Below are 25,033 nucleotides of genomic sequence, written 5' to 3'. Positions count from 1 at the left end.
GGCACAGCGTGGCTCTCCTCTGGGACGGAGTTGGCTGGGGGAAGTTGCTGATGGCACTCACACGACAGGGTCCACGGGCACCGCACGGCCTGTGCCAGCAGCACTTGTGTGGGAGGGAGAGGAATAGGACCTGCACACATGCAGAAGAGGTCCCAGGGACTCCTGCATGTGGGGGGCTGCAGAAGGGAAGGCTGGAAGTGGGTACCCCCAGCCATGGTGGAGAATGCAAAGCTCAGGGCACGAGGCTGCACAGGGGATGACCCTCATGCCCACCCCCAGCAGGGACTTTGCCTGAAAGGTGACTGAAACAACCAGGATGCCCAGCAACAGAGGCTGATCTGTGTGTTATAGTGCGTTGCTAAGGGAAATACAATGCAGCTTTAAAATATTACTTAATGGACTTCCCTGGTGGCACAATGGTTTAGCATCCACCTGTCAATGCAGGGGACACTGGTTCGATCCCTGGTCTAGGAAGATCCCACATGCTGCAGAGCAACTAGGCCCATGAGCCGCAACTACTGAAGCCTGCGTGCATAGAGCCCGTGCTCCACAGCGAGAAAAACCGCCACAATGAGAAGCCTGTGGATTGCAACGAAGAGCAGCCCCAACTACAGAAAGAGTAGCCACAACTACAGAAAACCCGCATGTGGCAACAAAGACCCAACACAGTCAAAAAATAAAATAAAATAAATAATAAAATAGTAAAGTAAAATAAAATAAAACATTACTTAAGGAATTTTAATACCAGCCCAATGCTCTCCACTGAGCGTACCCCTTCTGCACGCCACAAGCTCTATGGCACGTGGCTACTGGGTATTTGGTGACAAGACCTGAGAACATGGAGCAGGGGACCAGAAAAGCTAGCTGAGCCCCCAGCAAGTCCCTCTAGCCAGCCGCCACCCCACCCTGGACCCCTGGAATATGAACTTCAGGACAGCCCCCCACTGGGTCCCGGGAGGGATGGAGAAGAGAAAGGCTCTCCAGGGCTCCGCGGAGACCCAGTGCAGTCACTGAAGTCATGCATTTGCCCAGGATATGCTGTATGGGCTTCAGTCCAGTCAGGGACCATCCACAGATCTCGGTGCCAAGGCTTTGAATCAAGCTGAGGCCCACGGTGGAGGAAGCCAGCCCTCTCCACCACCAAAGCCTTCAGAGGCTGGTGGGAAATGTTCTCTGTTAATTTCAACCACATGGCCAATTAAGTTCTATTTAGCCTCTTGCAAAAATGTTTTCCTCTCTTGATTTAATAAACGCTGGAGCAGTGCCATCCTTGGTAGGCAGCCTGGGACCCAGCTCAGTGAAGGGAGAGCAAGCTGCTCGTACCCACAGATGAGGCCACGGACCCTCAGCCACCCCTCCCCCGCGGGCTGGGAGGAAACTTAGACAGAGCTGTCCCTTGGTGCTATGGTTTTGCTCTGCATTTTCTCCTCCCCCACCTTCTTGGAGCATGTTGGGGTGGAGATAGAGGAGCACAGAGACAAAAGGGAACAACTGTCCTATCCCCTGAAGCCCAGGCTCAAGGAAAGGCCCTGCATAAGGCACAGGGAACGCACCCCACAATGAGCCTTCCTGCCTCCCTCTGGTCCAGGCCACTCTCCCCAGGGCCTGGGATGGCTACCCCCAAACTCCAGTGGGGATTTTATTTAAAAGGCAAGTCTTCACTCCTCCCCACTCAGGAGGCTGGTCCCACCACTCCCCTGCGACAAGGAACGGCTCCCATTCTACTTGACCCTCAGCAGCATTAAACAAATCAGACCCCTTCCTCCTTCTGGAATCCCACAGCTCTCCCAGCATCTGGAGAACAGATGTCCTCCTCAGAGCCCGCGTGCCCGGCCAGCTGCTGGGAAGATGGGCTTGGAGCTGCACCCCCACCAGCCACTGCCCCTAGCCCCAAAGAGCTACCTCACACAGGCTGCACACCTTCCAGGGCTGGCCTGCAGGCCAGGGACTGCCTGAGGGGGAGGCACAAAGGCTCAGCCCCTGGACATCCTGCCCCAACGGAGAGGCCTCTGTTGCAGCCACATTTCAGCCAGAGCCTCCCTCCACCCAGCTCTGCCTGTGCTCCCCTGCCAGAAGGAATCTGCCAGGTGTCCATGTCACCAAGAGGGCATGGGTGCCCCACCGGTGATTGAGGAGGACCGGGATGCGAGTGACCCAGGGCCCTGAGTAACTCAGGGCTAGCTGTCCACACAGCCTTAGAGCAGGAGGTACTGCTGCAGAACCAGGCTCCCTGGGAGCCGTGGAGAAACAGGAGTCCTCCTGGCAGAAGCCAGGAGGCGGCACCCAACTGCAGAAGCCAGGTGTGTGTGTTGGCTTCAGGAGATCCAAGTGGTGGCCCAGAGCACGCGACCGGCAGAGAGCTGCAGAGACAAAGGACACGGTGTTCCTAGGGGCAGAGAGATGGGCCCAGGTGGGGCTGGCTCAGTTTATACAATCAGAATAAATCAGGGACTTCCCTGGAGGTCCAATGGTTAAGACTTCGCCTTCCAATACAGGGGGTGCGGGTTCGATCCCTGGTTGGGGAGCTAAGATCCCACATGCCTCACAGCCAAAAAACCAAAACATAAAATAGAAGCAGTATTGTAACAAATTCAATAAAGACTTTTAAAATGGTCCACATATATATATATTCTATATATATATATATATAAAGAATAAATCAGGGTTGGAAGATCAAGACTGAGGACAAAGGCTCCACTTTAAAAGCTCCAATCCCGTGCCCAGTATTGGGTCCTAAAACTGACCCTAGAGGAGACTGGAGGAGAGATGGAGCCTCCAGAGGAAGGCCCCTGAAGCCCATGGCAAGGACCTTCAGCCATCTTCCTCTGTCCTTCCCCAGGGGATCTATAGCCATTCACTTGGGTAACCATGTGCTGGGGAGACGGGAAGGCCAGGCCCTCTGGGATTGTTAGACATTGATTCTTGGAATGTATCCCACTGTCAGAGTGAGGTGTGTAGGGACCAGCCATCAGCAGAGTCCTGGCCCAGCTCTGCTCACACTGGGTCTACGGGATCCCTGGACTGGCCTATTGGTCTCCACCTGCAAGTGCTAGAGGTCCCAGGGTGTTCTGCACGCCCCTGTCTTTTCTCTCCAAGCCCTTTCTGCTGCCAGCCAGGCCTGTCTGTGTGATGATTCCCAAATACGCCTGCAGCCCAGGCCTCTCTCCAAACTCTTCTCCACCTGCACTGGGCATCTCTGCACCTCTCAAAGGTAACATGTACGAACCCTTTCTTTCTCCACTCAGGCCACACACAGTGAGCTGCTGCCTGCTTTTTTGCCTCCCGCCAGCTCCACCTGCCTGGCTAGATCAGGATCCTCTGGCCAGGACAGCCACAGAGGCTCCCTGTGTCAGCACAGGCCCCTCTACCCATCCACCCACCATAGACAAGGCAATTGCCTTAAAGCACAGGCCAGACCTCATCCTTGGATCCTCACTGAATGAGATGCAAAGGCAATGTGTGGTCAAAGTTCTGCCTGGCCTGGGCCCTGCCAGGGAGTTGTGAGTGCTAAATAAAGATGCTGTGAACTGTCCTTGATAAAGGCCCATTCTCTTCCACATCCTAGACTACCCCTATCCTCTCTGCTTCCTTCTCCTTCTCAAAAACCAAAACCTCAAAGGCCCACTTCTCTGTTTCTGAGGAAAGCCTTTAGGGTGTGGCCATTGATAGTCACCTCTGCATTGTAAAAACTTACAAGGAAGGCAACGTGCTAGTTCAAGAAAAGACTTTCTAATGGTCAATTCCAGGCAAAAAGGCAGAGCCATGAGGCAGTCAAGTACCGTTGGGCAAAGAATTGCTTCCATGTTTCTTTTAATGTGCACCAAATCAACATTTGGGGGGAAAAAAAGAAAGAAAAAAAAAACTTTTTCCTTACGTTCTCCTGACACCCTGTGCGTATCTCTACCACCATGTTATTTAAAAGCACCTTACTGGGATGGTGAGCCCCCACAGCCCTGAGGAGCTCAGTGCTGGCTGTCCACACAGGCCTGACAGTAGGATGAGATGCTGCTATAGAACCAGGCTCCCTGGGAGCAGTAGAGAAACTGGTGTCACCTGCTACCTTTCCTGCCCCAATTCCGAACTGGGAGCTTGCTGAGCGCAGCCGTATGACCGGCTATTCTCTGAATCTTTAACATCCAACCAGGCGCTGAACAAGTGCCCCAGGATTGGATGAAGGGGCAAAAATAGCAGGCAGAGTCCAGTGCCTCTGGGCCTCCCTCCCAGCCCTGCACACAGAGCGGAATCACTGCACATGGTTGCCGTGGCCCACATCTGTCTCCCACGCCTGGGTCTGCGGGCTGGGAGCTCTCAGGGGCAGGCGTGCCCAGGCCAGCCTGGGTTCTGTGCCAACGCCAGCCCAGGTCCTGCACCTAGAAAGTGCTGGTGGAACCTACTGGCTGGGCTCCTACCAGATATGTAAGGAACTACTCCCTTCCCTGAGGCTTCATTTTGAAAATATATTTAGTAACTTCTAAACAAAGCACACCAACCCACCCAGTTTTATTTGTTTAGTTAAATTAATTCTATTTTAATATTTCCATTAGCCATTTAATTTATTCTAAAACCTAGCACTGCAAAGTAATAAAACCTCTCAAATATTGACAGACAGTAAAGTAAATGTCGCCCGGCTACAACCATCTGTTTTTCCTCTAAATTCCTCAAGATGGAGGATGTACTGCGATCACTTATTTATGAGTCTTCCTGGGCCCTCGGTGTCTACTCTCAGCCCTCTCCCAGCCCCTGAGGCAGGGCTGCTGGATGCGGCGCTCTGGAACCCGTCACAGGGTGAGAGGGAAAGGAGGACAATGGTCTGGAGTGAAAACGAGAAAATCTACAGAGCAGAGGGAAACAGGGTGAGCCTGGCTGAAATTTAAAACTCGCTGTTCCCTGCCCCCTGCCCCCACGCAGGCAGCCCTCTGAGGTCCTTGGCGTACTGACCCCTGCTCCCCATCCCCCGCCTCACCCCTCCCAGCCCCGCCCCTAGCATGGAGACCCCTCCTCCTGCCCGGCTAGGTTTGGATGGGAGGGGGACAGCTGGCTCTGGGGTCCTTGTAGAGGCAGAGTCTGGTTGGGCCAACAGCTCAGAGCCCTGACTGCACCTTCCTCCTGAGGGTCTGCTTTAGTATTGGGAGTGAGGCTGGAACCCCAGCTCTGAGGACACCTCCCTGTGAGGCAGGTGGAGCATGGCCTGAAGGCAAGTCCTCAGGCAGGACAAAGGACAGAGCTGGCTTCAGATCTTGGTCCCACCATCTGAGAGCTGTGGCGCGTGGCACCTCCCCTTTCAGGAGAGCGAGAGTGTGGGGTTCCCTGTAGCGTTCAGGATATGTCCATCTAGCCCATAACGGGGGACCTGGGAGGCCCTGGCTATGTTGCCCCAGTTGCCAGATGCCCAGCATCTCTGGGAAGGAAAGTTGTCACCTAAGCCACTGCTCTCTGAGCCAGAGGTGCAGGTCAGACATCCCCCAGGTGGGGGGACAAGAGAAGAGGCCACGCAGCCCTGCCAGGCACTCCCACATCTACCAGTGTGCCTGAATGTACCTGGTGTTTACAAGGCACACATACTTACAATTCCTCCCATGCCACCACGCCAAGCCATGGCAGCCACAGACCTCCCCCCTTACACATGTCCTGGCCATGTGACCCCAGCCCCCTCAGTCTTCTCTCTACCTGCTCCCCCTGACTGCCACCTAGGCTCCAGCTGCGTGGCTACCGGTCAACATCTTCTAGTGAAGACCCGACTGGAAATGGAAGGGGGCACCATCGAGGAGCTCATCCCTGAGAAGAATCTAGAGAGGACGGAAGCTCAGGCCATTCTTTTGTCCACTGAGCAGGCATGTCAGCCCCACGACTTGCCCCAGGGATGCCAGATACTTCAGGGTGCCTGGAGCCCCAAGGGGAGACAGACCAGCAAGAGAGGAGACATGCTTCCCTGTCCCAGGCGCTGCTGTGGAGTCTGCGCTCGGGCCAGCCTCCTCGGAGGACAGAGGAGGCTCCCAAGAGAAGAAGAGGAGCCTGCAGGTTAGATGGGCTCCAGGAGGAGAGGATGATGTGAGGGAAGGGTCACGGGAGGGGGCAGGGGGCCCCACACGGCTCACTTGACTGGACAGAAGGTATGAGAAAGGGTCAACCTGGAAGACGGGTGGAAACCCCAGGTAGACCGGGTAGAAAGCCCAGGCGTTAGCCTGAGGGCAGTGGGGAACCAAGGCTGGCTTTAGCCTGGGGGAGGGACATGCTCCAATTTAAAACCAAGACACGTCCCTGGGGTGGCTGCAGAGAGTTGTAGGAACCCAGCCTAGGAGGAGACTGTAAAAGGTGTGGGAGAGCACAGACTCAGGAGGGGCCTGAAAGACCCTCTCCAAAGGCCTGCCTTGCACCTTCCGTCTGCGCGGCCCCACAAGCAGGCTCTCAAGCAGGCAGAGTGAGACAGCCAGCACCAGGCAGACTGGCAGGAAGGAGAGAGCTCTCTGACTCAGGAGGGGCCACGGCAGAGTCAGGGAGCCCTTGGCCGGTGATGTGGATGAGGACTTGGGTTCAAGTAAGGTCTGAGATCCCATCTCGTGCAATAACTGTTCATTGGGCAGCTGCCGTGTGCAGACACGTGGGGAGAGAACTGCTGTCCTGCCCGTCCGCCCAGAGTCCCCCTCTCACAGGAATGGGAGAATTACACAATTCCAGGGATGCAGCCAAAGAGGACCATGGTGCCTGGAGGCCACGACGGGTGTGAGCAATTCAGGTGGGCAGGGAGGGCTGAGTCCTGGGGGCCCCGGTCCTGGCGTCATCACCAGGCTGGCTCCCCCAGCCCTGCCACCAGAGAACACAGCACCCTACCCTGGTCATCATCATCCCATGTCAGTCTCACGACAGCCTTGCACGTGAGGAGCGCACAGGTGAGGGAAGACGCCCTGAGAGGTGAGGCACGTGTGGGAGGGCACACAGCTGGGGACGGCAGCATCTGGCCAGGTCCATCCATCCGCGCCCCCCTCTGCCCAAGTGCCGCCCTTCCCCCTCGCCTGCTCTGCCCGGGGGTCCCGTGCAGCATGTGCGGCAGGCATGTCCCCAGGCCCCGCTGCACGTCCCCCTCCCCACGTGCCGCCTCCCGGAGAAGTGCCACCAAACACAGCTTGGCAACATTCCCCCCACTTTTATCTACCTAAATTGGGTCTTCAGTTATCTCGACAGGTTCTGCTGACGTCGTCCCGGGAATCCACACGGCCCAGGGCAGCCCATCAGACTCGCTGCTCAAAAGGAGGAAAATAGAAGTTGCACGTTCACAACCAAAAGAGGAGTCCGTAAATTTTGTCCAGATTACCAGATGTGTGTAATTTATGGCCAAGGCGAGATACGTCAAGCCCGTGAGAAGCTGAGAGGGGGCTGTGAGGAGGCGTCACCTGGTGAGGAGGTGGCTGTGCACCCACGGGCTCTGAAGGACAGTGAGGAGGGGCCGGCGACAGGGACGTGGGCCAGAGGCAGAGGCAGGAAGGACGGGCAGAGGCAGCACTTCAAGCAGTCCTCGTGCCAGGGCGTCCGTGAGCATCCTACACACCCGCCCGCACAGGTGGGGACCTCGGGACACCGTGCAGCCCCAGAAGCCACTGAGTGAGTGACAGCGCCCAGCACACGGGCGCCCCCGGGATTCAGCACGCCCTTCTTGCTGCAGCAGATACCTAAGGGGTCCCGAGGCAGGGACGTCACCAAGGCTGGGCTGGGGAGGCTCTCTCAGAGCGTGCAGGTCAAGAGCTCATCTTTGTGTGAGACGGCCCCAAAAGGGGCTCCACAGTCAGCCTTGGTGCAGGAAGTGGAGAAAAAACACAAAGTTCTACAGGAGTCTCAGAACACAGTCCCCCAGGACCCAGGCCGTTTGCCACCCCACTTTCAGCTGAACACCCTGAGGTCTGGGCAGCTGTGACCTTTCCAAGGTCACACAGGTACTAAGTGGTCAGGATGAGTTTCAAATCCATACCTGATGGTCTAACACCCACATTCTCCACCAGCTTCTTCTCCCTCCACCAGGTGCCAATCAGGCAGCCGTGCTTGGCAACGTGTTCATGTCATGGTCACGCCTTGTACTATTCCGTTGCACACACCTAATATTTTACTTTAAAAGATGATAAAGAAAAGGTCTCAGAGCCAGCAGAAAGCAGAAGGTTCCTCTCCATGCACTCTCATGCGGACAGGCAGCCACAATCAGCCAAAGGCCTGAGGAAGAATCTCACCAGGGCAGGCTGTGAGCTGGTCCATGGCCCCTGGCAACCAAGCTTTGGGGATGCTTTCCAGTGCCAGCACTCAGATAGGCCTGGAACCGGTGAGAAGAGGCCTCAGCCATTGCCAGCAAGGACACCACGGGGCCAGGGAAGTGGGTACAGCCGTGCCTGGGCCTCACCCACTAGGGCTCCACCCGAGGATAAGTTTCCCTGCCCTGAGGAGCTGTGATCTGCTGAGAGTCTATTATTTCCAGACAATACAACTCCTGCAGCCATCTCACTGATAAGAAGCTGTCTTGGAGAGGGAAGAGAAGAGCGTGTGGTGGAGGCCCCCCATGTTCCTGATGTTGAGGAAGCAGGCAGCCCATCCAACCACCCATCGCGGGAGCTGCTCTGAGGACAGTCAAGGACACAGACAGTTTAGGGGCTGAAGGGCCGGGAGGAGGGAGAAGGGATGGGGACACTGGGCTTGATCTAGAGCATCCCCCCAGTGCCATGGCCACTGGGCTGTCATGGGAGAGGGGCGGCAGGTGACCAGGCTGCTGGGCGTAGCTGAGCAAGGAGAGGTTCTTCAGGGTTGGCCTGGAGGGGACATCCCTGGAGGGCTTGGAGGCCAGCCTGGCCAGAGGCAGCTACTGCTCTGAGCACAGGCAGGACGGGTCCTGGACCTGAAGGCAGGGAAGTAAGATTACATTGTGAGGAGGCCAAAGGACCCCTGAGTGACCAGACCCCCATTCAAGCCTGACCACGGAACCGCGGGCAAGCTGCTCAACCATCCGTCTGGTGGGACTGAGAATCCCTGTCTAGCAGAAACACTGCTGTGAGGAAGGCAGATCCTGTGTTTGCACAAAAGATGCAGATAGTATTGCAGCTCCTGGTTACTAAAGGCCTTCTCTGATGGCCTCCTGCATGAAGACGGCATGACAGTTATTCCCATTTTACAGGGGGAGACAACTGAGGCTCAGAGAGAGAAGGCACCAGGCAAACCCACAGGGCTAGAAAGTGACAGGCCCACAACGTAGGTCTTCCGGCTCCAAAGACACTGCTGTTTCTCTTACAGCAGCCACTTCTTCAGCATAAGCCTATTGCTCAAACCTCCCCCTGCAGAGATAAGTGGGGTCATTATTAATCTCCAAATTTTCATTCCTTGAAATTCTCGTAAATTTTTCCAAAACTGCAGCAGCACATTCAGGAGGCCAGGAGGCCCGCGTGCGATGTGGCCATGCTGAGAAGGTGGAATTCATCCCCCTTGGATGTTTATGTGGGGGAGGGTCCTTCTATGCCCCTTGACCTTCCCCCTGGGGGTGGCTGCGAGAAGATAAATGTTTCATTATTCAGAAACGCCTCCTGCCAGGCAGATCCAGGGCAGGCTCTGGGCTCTGGCCACCCCTGACCTCACAGGTCACCTTGGTGGTGACCTCGGATCCTCCACATTCCTCCCTCTCCAGGTCAGGAATGTCATCGGTTTTGCAAAAGACAGTTTCAGAGGCTCCAACGGGCCATGGCGGGACTTAAATCACAAACGTCCCAGGGCCTGATGTCTGACAGTCATGGAGCCCCCATCAATCTCCCCACAAGACAGTTCAGGCTCCGGCAGAGGAGGATTTACAGGGTGGGAGGGACAGGGGACAATGCCACCCCGTCCGGGCACTGCTAGCAGCCTTTTCCCACGGTCGGCACCGCTGTCCCTGATGGAAGGGTCAGAAAGGCCAGCACAGGCACCTCAGGCTGGTGGGCTTACCAACAGCTTCGCTCGTTTTTTATTCTCTTCTGTGTGTGCTCAATGTCTCTGCAAAAAGTGTGCATTATTCTTTTAATCACAGGAGGAAAGAAAACAATAGGTTGTTTTGTTTTGTTTGTTTGTAAGTGAGTTGTTCTCAAGTGCTAAGACCCGTTAGGGCATCTCCGGCCAGCCAGCAGGGAACACGGACCCGCGGCAGGGAGCCTAGACGTGTCTGATTCCCAGGGAACCCACATCAAAAGCCATTCTTGTTCCGGGAACAAATGCTGTGCTGAGAGCAGGCACAAACCTTCCCTAGAGAAACCCAAGCAGTATTCCAATCACAGCCCGGAATGAAGCCCGGCTGGCTGCCCCCGTTCACCCAGCCTCCCACTGCCAATCCCCCAGTCCCAGGGCTGCAACTTCGTCCACTCTCCCCTGCCCCCCAAAGCTCCGGACAGTCTGGGCCTGACCCTTGGGCTCTGGCCTAGGTGGGCGGCCCAGTGTCTGTACCATTTTGGTCAGAAAAGTCTGGGTATTTTGGGAGAGGCCTTGATGGCCTGGGAGGAGGTGAACTTTGGCATCCCCCCACCCCCACCCTCACCCATCTCTTCCAGCCCTCCTTCCCCCACATGACCTTGGCAAGTTCCTGGCCTCGCCATGCTTCAGTATCCCAATCTCTGAGTAGGGTACCGAGAGCACCCCTCAAGTAGAGAGGAGTGAAAGAGAAAAGTGCTTAGCGTGTGTCTCATGGTAGGTGTCCATGTGGTCACAGTTACTGCTCTCAATATTCACATTTTATCCTGCAGCAGATATCAAGCCCCAGCTGAGTCTTTGCTTGAAGCAGCTACCATGATGAACAATTGCGCCTTCATTGCCACCTTAGATTCTATTCACAATTTGGTGTGACAAGACGAGAATTATCCTTACCACGTGAAACGTTAAGAAACCTGACTGTACCCACCCACTCCGCCCCAGTTTGTCCTTCACCAGAGCCTCTGCAGGGCCTGTCCCACACCAGGAAGTGTCCTAGACCCTGCCCTGCTCTCAGCAAATTCATAAGTTAACATAAGAAAAATCAGTTGTTTTTAAGTCATAGGCCACCTGCAGCTGGTTAATCAGAGCTGCCTGGAGCAGTGTGCTGAGCAGGATTTGGACGTTGCCTGTCAGTTCAGACAAAGTGCTCCATGGTGGATTAGTGATGCCTGCCACAGGCACAGGAGGGGCCTGGAGTAGTGGGTCTGATACAGGCAGTGGTTTATGGTGGAGTCAGAATTAGAACCCAGATGTCTTGACCTCAGTGTAGTGATCATAAGCATGGCACCACCAAAGTGCCTAGAAATTATGTGTAAAATTTTCATTTCCTATTTTAATGAGAATGCCACCATTTGCTATGGACTAAATTATATCCTCCCAAAATTCATATGTTGAAGCCCTAACCCCCAATGTGACTGTATTTGGGCATAGAGTCTATAAGAAGGTTATTAAAGTTAAATGAGGTTATTAGGGTGAGGCCTTAGGCTGATAGGATTAGTGCCCTTATAAGAAGAGACACCAAAGAGCTCTCTCTTTCTCTCCCTACCTCCCTTTCCCTCCCCCCCCACCACCCCACCCCCGCCCATGCCATGTGGCTTGTAGGATCTTAGTTCCTCAACCAGGGATCCAATCCAGGCCCCATCAGTGAAAGCACCAAGTCCTAACCACTGGACCACCAGGGAACTCCCCCTCTCCCTCTCTTCCTTTCTCTCCTCTACATGAGGACACAGTAAGAAAGGAGCCATCTGAAAGCCAGGAAGACACACCTCACCAGAACCCCACCATGCTGGCACCCTGATTTCAGACTTTGCTGCTCCAGAACTGTGAGAAAGCAAATGTCTGTGGCTTAAGACACCCAGTCTATACTGTTTGGTTATGGTAGCCTGAGTAGGGTGGACGAACACAATTTCTCCTCTATTGCTGAGCAATCAGAACTATGGAATGGATTCCCCACATCCACAGCTCTGCTCCTGCTGCTGATTCTAACTTCCTCACAAACATGAGCAGTCGCTTCCTTTCTGAGAAGCCGAGGGAAGTCCCAGCCCTGCCCCATGCCTCCTCCCCCGCCCGTGACCTTCCTCAGCAGGATGGTTGCCTTCATTCTTGAGAATTTTCAAAGAGGTAAGAGATGCTCAGAGGCTTCATAATAGCCCCCAATTCACCTCTGCATCTGTTACTGATGCAGTAAGCTCGCTCTGCTCACCGCACAACAGGCCAATAAATTGGAAACAAGGCGTTGAGGCTAGGAATACAACTTTATTCAGAAAGCCAGGAGTCTGAGAAGATAGTGGACAAGTGTCCCCCAAAAACCATCTTATCGGGGTCTGAAGGCCAATTTCTTTTATAGAATCAGAGAGGGAGAGGTGGTGAAGAAGTAGAGTAAAAAGCCCATTCGTTTTGCAAAATATCTCCTGGCTTGGCCAGCATTGGAGAGGGAATGTGTTAATTTCTTTTTTTCTGCAGCCATTCACAGGTGGGCAGGGTCAGAATGTCTCCCTGTGAGCTGAATAGAGGCATCTTAGTTTAACATTCAGGCAGAGGGGCAGGATTGGCTGAGGCAAGCCATTATGTAAGATTATAATAACAAAAGCAATGAAAATCAAAGGTTAAAGTCAAAGAAACAGATCCAACATGGAGTCCAACTTTACCCTTCCCTGTTACACATCCTCAGAGCAGGCCCTTGGACTCCCAAACCCAGGCTCACCTCCCGCCACCCATGTCCCACCATGGAGAGATGAAGCTCTCAGCCTCCTGGGTGGGTGCAAAGATCAGTAGTACCAGTGGAGGCCCCAGTCCTGTGTATGTCTCCGGTGGGTCAGCCATAGGGTATCAAGTGCTGACTGTGATCAGCCCTCACCCATTCATCCAGCAGCAGTCCCTGAGTCAGAGTGACTAATGCCAGCTCAGTGACTGCCACTCTGTGCCTGCAGGTCCCTGCCCACTGCACCTCTCAGGGCTCATTCCCTGTCTGGAATGGGGTGGGAGGTAGTGGGTCCTGTTCACAGTGTCACAGAGAATATAAAGCACACACACAGGACAGCACCAGTGCAGGCAGGCACTCTGTGGTGTTAGCTGTTATTGTGCTTGTCATGTTGCTCTTGTGAAACAGGAGGGAAGGGGGCAGGGCACAACCTTTGAAAGAATGACATAGCCTGATGACATAACATAAACTGATTAGAACAAAATGGGCCCAAGATGGCGGACAAGTCCACTTCCAGGCGCCATGACAGTTCCAAGGGTGACTGTGAGGATCAAAGAGTGGGTGGTGGCCCAACTCTGGAATGCTCCACCCTCTCATTAGCCTATGAAATTACCCACCCTTACAAAAACTGACAACCCCCATACCCTGGTGCCTTTCTCACCTTCTGAGATGGCCAAACTCTGTCTGCAGAGCATGTTTCTCTCTAAATAAGTCTCTAAATAAACTTCTTACCTATCACTTTGTCTCTCACTGAATTCTTTCTGTGATGAGACATCAAGAACCTGAGCTTCATTGAGTCCTGAAACCAGGTGTGTGATCTCAGTTGGAAGATCTTGAGTTTTGGCTGGGTTTGAGTCCTGGCTGCATGAGTTTGAGTCCCAATGAGGGTTTTGGCCAAGTTTGAGTCCCAGCCACATGGGTTCGAGTCCCAGTCTGAGGTGCATGGTTTCATTTGTACCAGATTTTTTCACGTGTGGCCTCACTGAGCTCTCCTGTGATCCTGCCACCAAATGCAAGTTTATGTGTCCAATGCACAGTGAGGCCAAACAAACTAAAACTTTGGAGTTTGGAGCAGAGAAAGATTTATTGCAGGGCCAAGTGAGGAGAATGGGTAGCTTGTGCTCAAAAAACCCTGAAATCCCTGATAGTTTTCAGGGAGGACTTTTTATAGGCAACATTTGGGGTGAAAGCTGCAGGGTGTGTAACTTTCTTCTGATTGGTTGCTAGTGAGGTGACAGGGCAGTGCTTCCAGGAATCTCAATCATCAGCCTTATGATTTCAACCAGTCTGGGGTCTCAGCATGTGGTTCCCATCCTCCACCTGGGTGGGGGCCTCAGTTCCTGCACAAGATATTGTTATGTGTATCCCTTGAGAAGGAACCAGGATCTTGCTTTAATCCTGCACTAATTGTTTCTTGAGTGCTCCTCCCCTGTTTCTGCATTCCCTTACTTCCCTGATTAGCAACTGTTTGAACCTGCCCTTTGGTACTCAGGGAAGGTCTAGGAGGCTGAAGCCTTTTCCGACAAACAAGAAACAGGGGACACAGAAAGAACTGGTACCCAGGAGGGCCCCACAGGGTGCTGCTCAGTTTCAAACTCTTCAAATGGTATCATTAACCCAGGAAGTGGGGCTCCAGGAAGCCGAGGCTATGCAGGCAATCTGAGAACCAGGAATGAACCCCCATTTCCAGAGCCCAGTGGGCAGCTCTCCCGGCGGGAGGGGGGGCGAGAATGGGTCTGCAACCATGGGCTCCACCTTCACTGCACCCTGACAGTTGGCATGTGCTACCCAGGACACCAGGAAAGGGAATGTGGCTGGGGCCAAACAGGAGCAAAGGAGCGATGCAGTAAGGATTAGTGTTACCAAGTCCAAGCTCACTCTGCTAACTGCATGATAGGCCAATGAATCAGAGACGAGGTGTTGAGGCAAGGAATACGACTTTATTCGGAAAGCTGGCAGATGGAGAAGATGGCAGACTAGTGTCTCCAAAAAACCATCTTATTGGGGTCTGGATGCCAGTTTCTTTTATAGAATCAGAGAGGTAGAGAATGTGAGGAAGTAAAGTAAAAATGTAGAATAGAGAGGGAGAGGCGTCGGGGAAAGTAAGAGGGCCATCAGTCTTGCAAAACATCTCTGGGAATGACCAGCCTTGGTGAACGGATGTGTTAATTTCTTCTTTCTTGCAGCCATTCACAGGTGGGCAGGGCAGATTGCCTGCCTGTGAGCTGAACAGAGGCACTTTAGTTTAACATTCAGGCAGAGGGGTAGGGTTCCCTGAGGCAGGCCATCTTGTGTGATTATAATATCAAAAGCAGCGAAAAGCAAAGGTTAAAGTCAAAGAAACATATTGAACATGGAGTCTGATTTAGCTCTTCCCTGTTACATTAGGAGCCAGGGAAGTGTCCCTTACAGAGACTCTGGGTGCCTGGCTGAGGAGCACGCTGGGCCAAGAACACAGCCCACATCACTTACTTGGAGCCTTCGGACAGGAGCATAGAGAAAGGAGAGATGTGAGCACGCCTTTCCCTGGCTCTCGGGTACCAGGCTCTTCTCACATTCTCGACAAAGACACCATACAGCCCTCCAATCAGGACCACGACTGTCAGTGTCAGGGCTGAGCTCTCCCCAAGACCGGGGGTCTCAGAGGTGCTGCCCACTACCAGGAGTGCTGACCACCAGGCTTCCATGCCTTTACAGAGATGGGGAAGCCAGACCTCCCCAAGCAGCTGACACCATGGTTCACAGATTGATCTCGGGTGGCCTCAGCCTGCAGCAGCTTGAAGCAGGATCTCAGTTCACCAGCCAGAGACTGAAGTCAGGCCACGGCAGTGAGAGCACTGAATCCTAGCCTCTAGACCACCAGGGACCAGTGGTCAGTGACAAGGCCCCAGCCAACTGGCTTTGTAGAAATGAATTTCCAGAAAGAGATGGAAAGTAGTGAAACAAAGTGTTTATTAGGAGAAAAGGAGTATGTGTGGATAGACACACAGGTGGGCTCAGAGAGAGTCACCCCTCGTGGTGTTTGAATCGCTTTTATGGGGCATTTCTTCTGGGTTCCTGTGGCCAATTATCTTGCTTTGCCTGGTTCTGAGTCCATATTTGGTTTATTTCAGAGCCCTCCCCTTTGTGTGTCAGCCTCTCTTAGTGAAGATGGATTCTAGTGCAGAGGCCTATGGGTAGGTTGACGTCACCTACTGTGGGGTGGCCCCCCCTCCCTTTTTGACTCCCAGGAGCCTTTCTGCGCATGTGTAGTCAGGAAGGTCTCTTTGACCTCAAGAATGAGAAATATGTAGTCTTTTATCTCTTATCTGGGGAGGACTCAGCTCCTCTCTGCCCCTGCTGTTATCTTCATCTTGGAGTATCTGCCCACAGCAGATAGACTCCAGCTGCTCAGCCTGGGGCCCCCTACCTCCTGCCTCAGATGGCCAGGACTGAGAGAGGAGAGACAGTGGGGGAGAGGAAAGGCCCAGGCTTCCCGTCCCCGAGGGACATGTGACCATCACTTCCATCTCCACACATTCTGGGGTTTCAGCTGCCCAAGCCTCTGCCCTCCCCCACCCCCTCTCAGGCCCCAGATGTCTGTCTGGCCAGTCTGTGAACCATATGTGAAGCACCATTTTGAACATAAAGCACAGCACACACATTTGAACGCTCAGCTCCTCCTTTGAGGATTTTTCTCATCCATCGTCTGCTTTTTCAACAGCCCTGTAATGTGGTTTGGAGAAAGTGCCATTCTTTCGATTTTGCAGGTGAGAAAATGGAGTCTCCATGTATGAGTTAGGGTTATTACTGCTGGCTGCTATAACAACCAGAAAGTATTGCTTAATACAAAAAAAAAAAAAACAGGTTTATTTCTTATTCATTCAAACCCAGTGTAGATGCTCTGGTCTGTGACTCTCCTGTCCAGCTCCTGACATTTTGGGAGGGTGCTGTCATTGGGGGTCTTTGGGGTCCTCCGTTGGACCCCTGTATTCTGCTAGTCAATCCCAGAAAGTGTGGAGAACCACACAGGATGTGGTTCAGCCAGGCCTGAAGGTTGGTGAAGGTTGGCATGCCCCTGGCTTCAGCCACATCCCATTAACCAAAGCACAGTCACATGACCCCAGCTTTACTACAAAGAAGTCTGGGAAATGTAGTCCAAGTGTGCCTAGGAGGTGGAACTGAGGCTGGGGCATCAGGCCAGATCCTGGCACCCCCAAGTTAGATGCCCAGGCCCTGGCTCCCCTCACCCCACTACCCATCCTCCCGTTGGGGTTCCCCACACAGGTCCTCTCTGACTCTGCTTCTGGGACACAGGCTGAAACAAGATTGTTCAGACTGAACCCTCACATGTGGCTTTAGCTACAGGATGTTTGATCAATTAAAAACCAGAGAAGTGTAAAGAGACAGAAAGATATTTCCATTCACCTAAGAGGAAATTGCAAGGATGGAGATTAAAACCACATTTGAATTACAGAAAAAATAATTGGCAAAGTTCCTGGGATCCAAGAATGTTCCTGTAATGAGTAGAATTCTCCTCTCCTCAACTGCAAAGTAATGTGCCTCCGATTCCAGGAGGCCTGACTTAATTACAGTCTAGTTAGATATTAAAGTTGTAGCTACTCAAGTTCAGCAACAGTTGCCTAATTACAAAGTCTCAGGAGGGGGGTCTATAACCAGCTTTTAAAAGAATGTCTCCTACACGTAGCACCTTTCCACAAGGGGCTCCTGGAATCTTTCTAAACGTGAATTAACGTTCCTTCGGAGGGGTCCCAGGCCTGTGAACTTCAGTGATTAACAAAACTGAAGTCTCTGTCAGCAGAATAGGTGTGACTCAGATACGGAACTGTGCAAATATTGGTTCAAGACCCAAACCACGAAACGGGAGCAAAGTAAATTACGAAGGGTAGAGGGGGATGTGTCTTCCAGGTGGGTGGGGTGGGATTCAGGGGACCCAGAGGCTTGTCTCAGTTCTGGCCAGCTTCCATTTCCAGGACACTCTGTGTTCATGCAAAGAAGGGGCTCAAAATGAGTCAGTGGTAGACCCTCAGGTCAGGGTGTCTACGCAGCAGAGCTAGGACATCCAGTTGCAGGGAAGTGGGCTAAAGAGGCCCCAGCCATGGCCCCCAGGCCCACTGAGCACCCGCTGAGGAGCCCTGGGTCTAGAAGGAGGACATAGCCATGTGGGAGGAGGTGGTGACACTGCCAGGTGGGAGAAATGGGGGGGAATCCTCTCTACCTCACAGGGGAGGAGACACCTAGGCAGGTCACAATGACAATTGGGGAAGAAGCATCCCAGGGAGCGGGGAAGCAAAGAGCACTTGGCTACTCCAAGAACTGCAGGAGTTTCAGGGTGACTGGAGGGTAAGCCAGTGTTGGAGGCTGGGGAGGGGCCAGCGCGGGATGGGGAGTCAGGGCCTCCTAGCCAAACCCAGGGTCTGAGCTTCCCCTTACAGGAAGGGATTCCAGGACTGGCCTTCCCCCCACCCACAGTCCCCCCGACCCCACCGCCAGCATGGAGAGCCTCCTCAGTCCATGAAAAGGAGCTGCAGCCCTGGCACCTACTGCATCCTTACTCATCCATGACAACCTCTGACGCAGTGCCCAGGTCTGGCTGCCAAAACAGTCCAAAATCATCACCTCTATTGCAGACTAGAAAGTGTGCCTCCAGCTCCCACCTGCTCCTCCTCTGCTAAGGGAAAGCAGCTCTGGGGGAAGTCTCAGCCGCCTGCCTCCACCAAGCAGCAAGCGGTGAGTCTTTTCCCTCACCCCACCCCCCAGCCTGGCCCTCCTCCCCCAACCTCCGAGCACACCTGTGCCTTTTTGCAGGCCCACCCAGACATCCCATCTCCAGGGACTTTCCCGAGGCAGGATCTACAGCACCCTCTCTCCCACAGCCTTGCCTGCCCCACACAGGACACTCATCCACCTGTCTCAGCACCAGCACTGGAGAAATGCGGGTCTGTCCCCAGCACTGCAGAGTCGAGGGATGAAGCCCAGTGGATGCTGGGTGGATCTCATTGGTGGAGAGCTGGGAGCTTGGCAAATTCACCTCCTTCCTGATGCAGAAACCTTATCCCCAAAATACTGTGTGCTTCCTTCCTTCCCTCAGTCTTCATTCAAACCATTTTTAGCTGTTGTCACTATGAACTGTGGTTTATTTGGAGCCATGGGACAGGCAGAATTTGTGTTATCTACCACTATGTAAAAAATTACACAAAAATTAGGAGCTTAAAATGTATTTTATACTTATGATCCCACAGTTTCCAGGGGTCAGAATCTGGGCTCGGCTTGGCCACTGGTAGGGTCTCTCAGGAAGACACAGTCAAGCTCTCAGCTGGGGCTGCAGTCTCATCCAAGGTTTGACTGAGGGGCTCTGCTCTCAAGCTCTCTCATGTGGTTTTTGACACATTTGGCCCCTTGCAATGTGGGCTTCTCCATAGGGCTGCTCCTTGACAAGACAGCCCACATCCCCAGGATGAATGACTCAACAGAGAGCAAGAGAAAGCACCCAAGACAGAAGCTACAGCCTTTTGTAATCTAGTCTCAGAAGTGACATCCCATCACTTCAGCTGTGTCCTGTTCATTAGAAGTGAGCCAAGAAGTCCAACCCACATTGAAGAGGAGGACATTACACCAGGGCACAAATCCCAGAAGGAGGGATTCTTGGGGCCATCTCAGAGGCTGCTTACCACATTTTCATCCCTGCGGCCGATCTTAGCTTCCTGCAACCGCATCTCCCATCCCACATGCTATTCTAGAACCTTGCCACTCGCCCACCAAGAGGCGGAGTCAGTGTCCTCACTCCATGCACCTGGGTGAAACTTTGAGACTTTCCATAACAGGTGGCAGAAGTGACGGGATGTGACTTTTAAGGCTTCCGCATTGTCTTCCAGAGACACTCACATTTGGAACCGAGCTGCCCTGCCTTAAAGAAGCCCAAGCACCCTGTGGAGAGGCTTCGAGAACCCAGGCTCACAGCCCAAGCCGAGCTCCCCGCTGATGGCCAGCACCGACATGGCATGTGTGTGTACCATCTCGGACAGAACCCCTCAGCTGGTGCCATGAGCAGTCCAAATTGAAGATTTATGAGGAAGACAGATTATTGTTATTTTCAAACTACTCAATTTTGGGGTGGCTTGTTACCCAGTGATAGATAACCAATTCAATTCCCAAAGGTCACTTCCCAGTGGAGAGACAAACCTAAGGGACCCCGGGTCCACAACCCCCAGGCCAAGGCTGGCAGGAAGAACTCATGGACCTGGCCAGGAAGGAGTGGCCAGTGGAAGGCAAGATGGCAGGCCTGCCACTCTGCAGGGAACTCAGAAGGGCTCCCCTAAGGATATGCACCCGGCCAGGAATACAAGGTCAATTTCAGCTGCATACAGCCATTCCCAGATCTGCCGGCAGGTGGGGGGACATCAGAGTTCCCACATGAGGGTGTTGTCAGGGACAGCTGGCCTGGAGAGCAGCCCCATGAAGCTGGGACTGGGCCAACAAGACTCCACTCCCTGGCTGACCTGAGGGAGGAGGAAAAAGACTTTAGAGCAGTATTCCAGCCAGGGTGCCAGTCTCGCCAGGAACAGAGGGTGGAGATCATGGAATCTTAGGGGAGCTGCAGTACCAGGCCCTCATCGTCCAAGTCTCCGGCCCCTGCTTCCCCATAGGTGGATTGGAAAGCCAAGGTCACATTTCAGGAAAACCCTTGCACAAGAAGACCCCTTCTGACCATGTGCAGGTGTCCACGGCATCTTAACCAGAGTCTCTTGCTGCCTATCCGAACCATGTACACACCCTACAGAGACTTTGCAGATGGACGTGGCAAATCTTGCAAGAAAAATGCAAGATGTGGTGAAGCCGAGGAAAGAGCTGCTGTTCTCACACCCCAAAGCCTGCTAAAAAGGGATCAGCAGGGTGGGCAGGTGACCACCTGCCCCACAGCAAGGATGGAAGGCCCCAGACCACCACCCAGCCTCACAGGGTACCCAGGGAAATCGATGAGCTGGCGGAGTTTTCGTTCAAAAGTGACCCTTTCTGTAATCATATCACAGAGCCAGGCATCCAGCTTTGTCAGTAACATCACACATACACACACACACACACACCCCTTTGCATAAGAATAATCACAACCAAAATTTAAGAATAAGATAAAATTGAGCTTTTTAAAAAAACATTTATGTGAAACATCTCAATGTGCTGTCTGAGACCTCTTTTTAAAACCAATATTTTGGTGCCTACATCACGTGATATCATTTTCTGTGGCCTATGTCTAGGGCCAAGTGCCCTGGGGCAAAGTTCTCTGCCACCATCCCTGCCACTGGAGAGGCTGGGTAGGAGCACAGCCCTGCCCCCCAGCAGAGGCTGGTGGGCGGCCTGAGAAGACCTGGCAGGGCAGGTTCCATCAAGCAACACTTTGGAACGAGGACTCCCCCCTCCCCTCCCCCCACACTTGGGGTGGGACTAACCAGGAGCCTGGAGCCAAGGCTTGCGTAGCTCTTGACTTCCAGGCAGAGAGGGGCCTGGAAAGGAAGCAGACATGCTTGGAATTCCAAAAATGCACCCCTGTCTCAGGCCTCTGCCTGCCTCCTCGGGCCTCCTGGGGCCTCCTGGGACTCCGGGAGAGTGGGAGTGGGGCCCGGAAAGCAGGCCCAACCCCCACCCCTCCCAGAGATGGGTGGAACTCATGCCTACCCCCTACCCTACCCCCACCGAATCCAGCCTCAGGAGTTCCTGTGCACATCCCCAAAGCTGCCTGTGTGCCCAGTGGGCCAGCTCCAAGGATGAACGCTGGCCCTATCACTCCTGTAACGCAGTCTTCAGGGACCCCACCCCACCCCAGGGCACAAGCATCAGGAGGGACCCCCCGCCACCCATGTCAGCCTCCTGATCCAAAGAACAGAAACGAGGGGGCAGGGTGGAAATCCTAGTCAGACGCCCTCTTCCTGACACTGGGGAAACTCCTGCTTCCCCTTAAGAGCTCTTCTGAATTCAGCTCATCCAGAAGGCCCTCCCTGACATTGGCCCTGAGAAGTCAGGGGCTGGGGGAAAGAAAGGGCACACCCACCAAAAGATACATGTTCCTGATGAAACCCCAAAAACTGGCCTGGCATGAAGAACAGATTATATCCCTAAGACCAGGCTGGACTACCTCCAACAAGCAGGTGTGTGCTCAGAAAGCACACGGCAGCCAGGACACGGCAGCCAGCAGACAGCAGACAGAGGATCGCGGACGGGGGAAAAGCAGACAGGACATGGCAGAGGGGGTAGCAGGTAGGAGACAGCTGACTGGACAACAGCCTTCTTTCTGGCACCTCTGCCTGTACTAGAGACCCTCCTTGCATTCTTCGTGGTGCCTGGAGGGGTAAGAGGGGAAGTTCTTGCACTGAGCTGATCTGAGTCTTATGTCAGTGGTTTGAGTACAAATCGCATTTATTTCTCCTCCAATCACTGCTTTCAGGCATGTGTGTCAAATCTCCCTTTGGGCACACTGAAGTACCAAAAAAATCCAGCCTAAAAGCAAAGTGTCCCTGTATCCATTGTCATTAAAACTCTTTCTACTGTCCATGCTCGCCTCACCCAGGCTGGTTGGAGGATTAGGGCTGAGAGAAAGGACCTCCCTGGCAAGGTGTGGCCTCCCCTTCAGAGGAGGCGCCCACACAGGGCCCCTTGCTGGGGTGTGTGGGCGCTTGTCAGGGGCATGGTCCTAGGGGCTCCTTCCCGTGTGTCCCCAACTACTCTTGCAGTCTCCCACCCAGAGCCCAGCCCTTCTGGTGGGAGTTCCCAACGGGGCTCAAAGCTGCCACGTCCTGGGGCAGTGACCCACAGATGGGCAGCATCCGGGGGTCAGCCTCTCTTTAGTCCTCTCCCTGCTTTGTGAAGCTCGGGCCAGGGCACTGAGCTTGGCCTGCTCAGCCAAGCCCTGGAAGGCCCGTATCCCACCTGCAGGGCCCTCCAGGCCCCAGGAAGGGCCCTGTCTCCCTCCCAGGGCATTCCTCCCCAGCAGCTCCAGTTCCTGGTTTATTGATGGCTGTCTCCTCACTATGTCTTCACATGGCTGGGTGGGAGCAGTTGGCAGGGGGGCAGTGGTGTCATCTCTCTCTGTCTTACATCCTCTTATAAGGGCACAAATCCTGTTCATGAGGGCTCCACCCTTATGCCCTAATCATCTCCCAAAGGCTCCACCTCCTAATACCATCACATTGAAGATTAGTATCTCAACATATGAATTCTGGAGGAATGCAAACATTCAGTTCATAAAAGAAGCAGATATCCATGATACTGTAAAATTTATGATGCTGTCTGGGGACCCCTGCGCTGACCTTTCTGGGGGCGGGATTGAAAGGTCAAAATTATTTTCATAATAATACTGATATTATTTACCTTTTTCACTGTCGTTCTCTCATGAATATACCCACGAGTTTTTCAGGGGCTGAGGGCATGTAATATATCCTCACTCTCATAACTAGTGAAATGTCTACTGTGTATCCCTATGTTTTACAAATTTCCCGGCTTTAAGTTGTGAGATAGTGAATGCAGGTAGATATAACCATGTTGCTGGTAAGTGTTAAACAACAGGTATACAAACAATGAAGCTCTGAGATGTAGCATTTGCCAATTTCCATACTGGAAATATTCTTACCATGGCCAATTTTAAGCTACCAAAGTAATGTCACTGAACAGAGTCTTAAAAAGAGGTCACACTCACCTCTAGCCAGCTGATGAGAGACAGCTCCAGGACAGCACAGTCCTGGCTAGAATACACGTAAATAGGAGCTCTTTGGGGTCCTCAATAATTTTTAAGAATGTAAAAGGGTCCTGAGATCAAAAAGTTTGAGAACGACTGCTCCACATCACCCCTGACCAAAAACTGTGCAAAGGATGGCTCTGGGCACAATGGAAACACAGGAGGCCGAGGACCTGATTCCCCGAAGTGCCAGTCTGATGAGGGCATCCCTGGTGGAGACTCAAGCAAAGGGAGAGTGCACTGGAGGGTCAGACAGAAAGTGTGGCAGGAGGGGTGAGGGGGCAGTGACCATAGGTCTGGAGAGGAGGGAGGAACAGGCCCTCTGCCGGGGGCTGGAGCAGCCGGAGAGCTTGGGCTCTGCTGTCAGGGGAACTGGTATCTGACAGAACCGGCTGCGATCAGCCCATTGACGGGGTCACCCTGGTCTGCTCTGAGCCACATTCCTCCCAGAGGACCCCAGGGCCCCATAAATGGAGCGGAGAGACGCTAGCGGTTTGAAGAATGATTTACAGGGAGGAGACCTGTCTGGAAGGCCACCAACTAAGACAGATAGGCTAGACATGAAGTTATGCACTGGCCCTGAGATCAGCCTGTAGCAGGAGAGGAGTTGCCGGGGCCAAAGCCCAGTTGGTTCGTGACCTCTCTGACCCAGCCAGCTCACCATGCTTTTACCCAACACCTCCACCAGCCCAGCTCTGGTCTAGGAGCTGGGCGCCCCAAGAAGAGTAAGGCTGCTCTTACAGGGGACAAGCAGGGAAACCCGGACGGAGGAGGGGCCACAGGCTACAGACAACAGCCCGACCCAGGGGAGGTATCGTCCAGTGCACTGGTCAGTGGAGTAAGGAGGGGCCTCCAGGAAGGACCACATGCCAGGCTGTGAAAGAGCAGCAGGAACACCTGGTGCCTGTGAAGATGGACAAGTGCCCCAGGGTAGGAAAGGTAGTGCGAAGGTGTGAACCAGCCTCGGAACTGGGAGGCAGGGCCTGGGGTGGGGGTAGGGGGTGTCCCAGAGCACAGAAGACACTGAGGATGAAATGGCCCAGGGCTTGCCCTGAGGGGCAGGAAACAATGGCTACAGAGTATAAATTCCTTTCGATCATCCATCTAGAAACTCCAAGCTTCAAGTTTTCCTGTGTCCCAGAGGGGCCAGATGACCTGGTCCCTGTTTTTCTCATGTGCTCCTACCCTCCACTTCTACTACCACTGGCATGGGCAGGACCCACTTCCTCTCCCCTGCCTGGGTGCCCCAGGCGAATGCCAATAAATGTCCTTTCGGTTCAAGCAGTGTGAAGGTGGTTTGGTTTTAGTGACCAGTAATTAAAAGTCAGATGCTCATCTGCAGGAGCGTAGTCAGCAATGGGGAAATGAGGAATCAGACCATTGAACAGGAGGAATTAGCAGCTCTCTGGGCTGAGCATGAATGAGCAAAGAGTACGTGTTTATCATACCATCACTTCATTTTTGTCGCCACTCCCCCGTCCGCTGACTTTAAAATGTGTCAAATGCCTTTTTCACAAACCATCCCATTTAATTTTCCCAACCCCTGCAAGACAAGCAGGATATATATATAATATATATATTATAAGTGAGAAAACAAAGGTTTACAAACACTAAGTGATGTTCCCAAAGTCACCAACTGGTACAGTGGGGCC

Source organism: Hippopotamus amphibius, chromosome 8 (genome assembly GCF_030028045.1).
Source record: "Hippopotamus amphibius kiboko isolate mHipAmp2 chromosome 8, mHipAmp2.hap2, whole genome shotgun sequence".
Classification (NCBI taxonomy): Eukaryota; Metazoa; Chordata; class Mammalia; order Artiodactyla; family Hippopotamidae; genus Hippopotamus; species Hippopotamus amphibius.
Note: the sequence above shows the minus strand (reverse complement) of the source record.